Source organism: Rattus norvegicus, chromosome 12 (assembly GCF_036323735.1).
Source record: "Rattus norvegicus strain BN/NHsdMcwi chromosome 12, GRCr8, whole genome shotgun sequence".
NCBI classification, from domain to species: domain Eukaryota; kingdom Metazoa; phylum Chordata; class Mammalia; order Rodentia; family Muridae; genus Rattus; species Rattus norvegicus.
This window is the reverse complement of record NC_086030.1, coordinates 43,396,068-43,402,672: the sequence shown is the minus strand read 5'-3', so window position 1 is coordinate 43,402,672 and position 6,605 is coordinate 43,396,068.

The following is a 6,605-nucleotide window of genomic DNA, read 5'->3' as shown; positions in this document are numbered from 1 at the left end:
TCTGTCAGGAAGATAAAAGCCCCTGGGAAGCTGGCACTGGTGCAGGGATGTGAGATGGGGACCTGTCCATGGGAAAGGCCACTTGGTATGGAGCCCGAGGTCCAAAAGGCCAAGGGCTGATGCACTCGGCTTTGAAACCGGAGCTTTGAGATCACACGCTCACATCTGAAACAAATCAGAGGGAGATGAACAGCTAAAGGGCAATCGTCAGGAGGGGACCTGGTAAGGGTGGATTATGCTGGGGACAGATGATTGAGGACCTATCTATGGTGACACTCCTAGGTCCTGTCTCTAGGTCAGGCTGTTCTGCAGAGTATGGATGGATGGGTGGGCTGTTGGTATTGCCCGGTGAGGATGTCAGGAAGGTAACTTTAGCCGCCCCAGGAGCCTGCCATCCTCCCGTCTGATCCTGGATTGTGTTTTTCAAAGACAAACTGCGACAGGGCATGTTGGTGTCACAGGATTCATGGCTGTGAAACCTGTTGTCCTTGGCCCAACTGTGCCTTGCCTGTCACCAGGGGTCTGTGCTCTGGGCTGCCAACACTGAACCCTGGGAGACTTCATGGATGCAGGGCAAACGGTGAGGTTAAGGCTGGGACAGCATAGGCAGGCCTGAGAGCTGGCAAGGATTTTAACACTCAACAGGGCCACTGAGCAAAGTGGTCCGAGGGTGTGAGGTCTTACAGGCCTGACTCGACAGTCTGGGAAATGGCTCAGGAAACCCCATTGTTCTCTGTAAAACGTGGGTACTGGGAGGTGACATTAGAGTTTGCCCCCGTGCTGTTTAACTGGCACCACGTCCACATATGGACGGACGCAGACATGAGGGTGTATCTGGTACAGATGTGTGATCAAGGAAACGTAACCATGGACTTGACCTTTCACAGTGTGGGAGCCTAAGTGGCCCCCATGCCATAAGATTGAGGGACACACAGACTACCTCAGGGGAGACCTGGTTGTCTGCTGCCTCACAACCTGAATTCACTTCTCGTCTCCACACTGGCCACTCCAACTCCAACTGGAACAGTTAATTTATTTGTTGTTGTTCCGAAGCATGTGTGTGAGAGGACTTTCCAACATGGCTCAATGCCTTGTCTTGTGACCTCCTTTGGCTCTTGTTTTTGTGGGGGAAGATGCTGCAGACAGCCCATTTATCATCTGGAAGGACAGGGTCACTGCCCAGCCAGGTCTGAAGCGTCCCTGCTAATAATAGGATGAGCTGCAGCTTGTGCTGACGGTAGGAACACCGCCTGTGCCCTGACGGTGTGCCAGGAACTGCACCTGAATCTTTGTGCGACTTGCATTAGGAACCCAGAGCAGACGCTCTATTGTCCCTCTCAGTGGCACAAGGACATCGGGCTCAAGAAGTACAGATAATATCGACTAAGGGGCTAGGGAGGTGAAAGTGCTTGCTTCATTAGCATGGAGACATAAGTTCAGTTCCCCAGCACCCACATAACAGCTAGGCGTGTGCCTTTAATGCCAGTACTGGGGACAAGACAAGAGGGTTCCTGGGGGGGTTGGGGATTTAGCTCAGCGGTAGAGCGCTTGCCTATCGAGCGCAAAGCCCTGGGTTCGATCCCCAGCTCTGAAAAAAAAGAAAAGAGAGAGAGAGAAAAAAAAAAGAGGGTTCCTGGGGTCTATGGCTATGTGTCAGTTTAGCTGAACTGGTGAGTTCCAGGTTCAATGACAGAGACTGCCTTGAAAAAATAAGGCCAAGAAGTGAGTGAGGAAACACACACACACACACACACACACACACACACACACACGCACGCACGCACGCACACGCACACACAAGACTGGAAAATGGAGATGCACACACATATACTTCAATGACAGAGATTGTCTTAAAAAATAAGGCTAAGAAGTGAGTGAGGAAGTGCGTGCACATGCGCGCGCGCACACACACACACACACACACACACACATACACACACACACAAAGGGAAGGCTGGAAAATGGAGACACCTACACATGAGGAGAGGCTGGAAAATGGAAGCCCTACAAACACACACACTACACACTGCACACTGCACACCCCTGACTGAGGCAGACACACACACACACACACACACACACACACACACACACAGGCACAAATGTGAGAATAACCAACAGGTCAGAAATTACCTTAAAAAAGTGAACTGTGACCAGAAATATGGTATAGAGGGTAGAGGTGCTTGCAGTCACACGTGATGACCTATCTGAATTTGATCCCTAGGAATCAAGGGGCAGAGTGAGAAAATTGGCTCCCACGGCTGTGGTCCGACTTCTGCATGCACACCCCGCCCCAGAAAAACAGCAAATGCAATACAAAATCAATAAATAAATGAATGAATGAATAAATATGTGCGCCGGCCATGCGTGCTTTTTAGTCTTTGGCACTTGAAAATACAGAAGCAACTCTTTTAAAGACCCCTCCTGCGACTTGGACTTCTGAGTTTGTGCGGGACAGTCTTCATGTACTATCCTGCCTGGGAGGAACCAGCTTGGTGAGCAAGGGATGGTAATGGAAGGGGCAGAAAGGGATGCTTATATCCTGGCTTGGGACTTTAGAACTTAGGGGCTCTGTGCTTCAGAGCTCAGTCATTCATCTTCTTATTGCCTCAGATTCTCCTCTAAGACAACCGAGGTGGGGATGAGGTAGTAATCGCCCTGTAGATTGAAGGGAGAGCCACACATGGAAGAGGACTGTGTGCTGTTCATATGTAACACAATAGTGTGTGTTCTGCGTCATGCAGGTGAACTCCCCCTGCCTCTTGTTCTGACCCTCTTCCTTCAAACTCCGTCTAACTCCCCCCTTTTCATACAGAGACAATGCAGGACTGGTTTGAATGGGAACTGTCCCCCATAGGCTCATGTGTTTAGACACCTGATCTGCAGCAGGTGGCGCTGTTGGGGAAGTCTGTAGATTCTTCAGGAAGTAGAGCCTGTGTGGAGGAAGTGAGTCATGGTGGGCGGGACTTGCAGTCCCCTAGTTCCCTAGCCTGGTTCTGTTTCCTGTTGACTGTTTTTGGACTATAGATGAACAGTGAGCAGCGGTCAGCTCCCACTGATGCCAACCATCCTCGCCAGGATAGACCAGATCTCTTAAATTGCCGTCAGAGCGAACCCTCCCTTAAGATGATGCTGGTTGGATGTTTTTGTCACAGGGATGAGGAAAGTATCAAGACTGGAGTCCAAGTTAAGCTACGGCTGCAGAGAACACTCTTGCTTTCTGAGACTTTGCCTGAACAGTCTCTCCCACCTTGTAAACAGATGCTACCACGAGCCCCTCCCACCTTATAAACAGATGCAACCTCGAGAGTCAGCCTCAGCCCCATGTCCCATGCTTGCCGGATTCCGTTAGGAACAGTTTGCCTTTCCCCGTGGCATAGAAGATGCTTCGAAGTCCCTTTGTCTTATCTCATTCCTTGCTGACCAGAAGCTCTCCACCCCCACCCCGGTCACAGTCACAGGGTCTTTCCACAGGCTGTTCCCACTGCTTGGCACCTTTCCTCGCTCCTCTTGGGGTTTGCTCAATGCCTACCCATGTTCTTCAGCTATAACCCAAAATGGTCTTTCTGGTTGTTTTCCCTAAATCCCATTCTAAAAACCTCTCTAAAGCCATTGTCTCAGTAAACTTCCCCTCCAAGTACTTGTTTATGGTTTGAGAGGATGCATTTTTCTGTACAGTAAATTAGCTAATAAGACATCGCGGGAGGGACCCTATCTGTTTCCCCCTTTGTCTCTTCAGAGTCGAGAACAACGTGACATTTGAAAGAGATGCTCAGGAAATACTTTTGGGGAGGGAGGGTGGACCGAACGGACCCATGAGAGGGACCTGGCTTTTCCTTCTTGGAAATCCAAGGAGCAAGGGCTTGGGAGGGCCCTGTGCTCCAGCAGAAGTGTGAGGTCACTTGGGAGGTGCATGCCGTCCCATGGCTCCTGATGTCTTTTGTGTCCCCAGGGTGCTGGGGTGGGAAAATTGCCACGCTATCCCCCATTCCTTATAGTTAGAAATACGGATGCTGCTGGAGGATCCTGAGGAGAGCCTCTCAAGGTTCCTCAAGGGAGAGGAGAAAGCAGGGGGTTTTCTACACCATGAGTCTGAAATCTGTAGGGATGTCCCCAGCTCGCTTGAAAATAGTTACAAAAATCAAAAACTTTGGAGACCATCGCTGAATGCTTCTCACATGCCAGGCACGCAAAAGGAATCAACAATTAAGGACAGGAAGGAAAACTACCAAATGGGACACACGTGTTTTTTCCCCCATCTATAATTTTCTTTTATACTCATGACCAACTTGCAAGGGAGGTCCTCTTGCAGCAAATTAAAGAGGAGGCTAGGGGAGAGGCACAGCTGACTCCCAGCCCTGTTAGAAGGGCTGAAGGGTACTCGCCTTCCCTCTCTTTGCCTCCTCTGTGTCTCTGGGTTTCTGAAATCAGGTGTTCTGGTTTACTCTGCTCTCCCAAGCATCTACCTTCGAAGGCCTGGATGGGAGCCTGAGAGATCAACCCTGCTTTTTCCTTGCCTAGACCTTTGTCACAAGGCATGGAGTATTTCAGCCATGAGCCTTCTAGGGGATGGGCCTCTAAGGATCAGATCACTAACAGCAGCAGCTGCCCCAGGCATGAGCTCTTCCTAGTTCTTCACAGCACCTTATGGGGGAGACACTATTAGTATGCCATCTTAGAATTACTTTACTCCAGCTATGATGAGGCACCATGACCAAAAGAAACCTGAGAAGAAAGGGTTTATTTCGCTCACATTTCTATTTAACGGTTCACCATCAAAAGCAGTGAGGGTAGGAACTGAAGCAGGGCAGGAACCTGGAGGGAGGAGCTGATGCAGAGGCCATGGAGGAGTGCTGCTTACTGGTTTGCTCCCCATAGCTTGCTCAGCCTGCTTTCTTATAGAATCGAGGACCACCAGTCCAGAGATGGCCCCACCCACAATGGGCTGGACCCTCCTCCATCAATCACTAAGAAAATGTGCTATAGTTGGATCTTATGGAGGCGTTTTCTCAACTGAGGATCCCTCCTCTTAGATGGCTTTAGCCCGTATTGAGTTAATATAAAATGGTCAGCATGTACAGCCATTTAAAAATGAACAAACAGAGGCAGAGGGAAGTAAAGGGAAGTGGTTTGCCTGTGTCAAGTCTGTGTCGATTTCCAGGGCCACAAAACTTGCCTCAAAACAGTGGAGGTGCTGCAGGCACAGGTTCCAGGAGGGACCCTTCATGGTTCTGCCAGCCTCTGTTAGCTTCCGGCACTCCTTGGCATGGTGTTAATCACTCTTGACAAAACACCCGGTAAAAGCCACTCACTGGAGGTTACGATTGAGTTTTGGCTCCTGGCTGTAGAGGACTCCAATCTATCACAGTGGAGAAGGCATGGCGGCTAAAAGGAGTATATGGCATAGTCTTCTCACACCTGAGTGAACCAGGAAACACTGTGGCCGGAGCATAAGCTGGGAGGGCCGTAGCCCTCAACATCCTCTCCCCACAAGGCAACTCGTGTCCTCCTGCAAGGTTCCATCTCTTGGAGGTTCTCCCGAAACAGCGCCACCAGCTGGAGATAAAGCGTTCAAACGGCTGAGCCTACAGTGGGACACTTCACACACACAGGTAGCATGTCCTAGTCTCTGCTTCCGTTGTCTCTCCCGAATCTCGCTGTGTCTTCTCTTTGTATCCCTTAGAACAATGGACATCGTTTCTTCCCTTGTGGAGCATGGATTGGCCTCAGACTTGCTGAACCTGATCTTGAACCCTTGACCCCCCTGTCTCTGCCTCCTGGGTGCTGAGTTTGCAGGTGCATAACTACCACACCTGGTTTATGTGGCTCTGGAGACCAAGTCCCATGGTTTGTCTGTGCCGGTCAAGCACTCTGCTGGCCAGTTCCCTCCCAGCCTCAAAGACAGCCATCCTTGGATGCAAACCCTGTCCTAACCTAGGACCCTGGCGAAGACCCTCATCTTGTTCCAAGGTCCCAGGTCAGCAACTGGGTGGGATACATCACTCAACTCTGTTTAACTCTGCTTAGCCACAGACAAACCCCAGAGCAGAGACCTGACTCTCAACGGCACCGAGGCCAACTCCCACACAGTTAACTGATGTGGAAATCAGCACATTGTGTCATGGCGTCTCTGAGGACCCCCAGTTTTCTTTAAATCAGTAGAAATCTGGTCTCCCCCCGCTCCCTGTGGCTGTTTTATCTTCTCTTGGAATTGACTTTTTTTTTCTTTTTTTCTTTTTTTTTCTTTTTTTCTTTTCTTTTTTTTTTTTTGAGCTGGGGACTGAACCCAGGGCCTTGCGCTTGCTAGGCAAGCGCTCTACCACTGAGCTAAATCCACAACCCTTGGAATTGACTTTACATCAAGCACAGTTTTATAAATTCCAAAGAGAAGAGGTGACATTCAGACTCATGCTATATGGTCTTATCACCAGACAGCCCGGCACAGTCATCTGTGCCGCACACCCGGGATACACTGCCTCCTCCTGAAGCCTCCCCAGGTCTACCCCCTGTTTAATAATGAAGCCATTATAGTGACCTTTGGGGCTTCGGGGGCGGGCTTAAGATGATGTAATGCTTCAGGGAGGCCATGCATAAGATGCATGGAG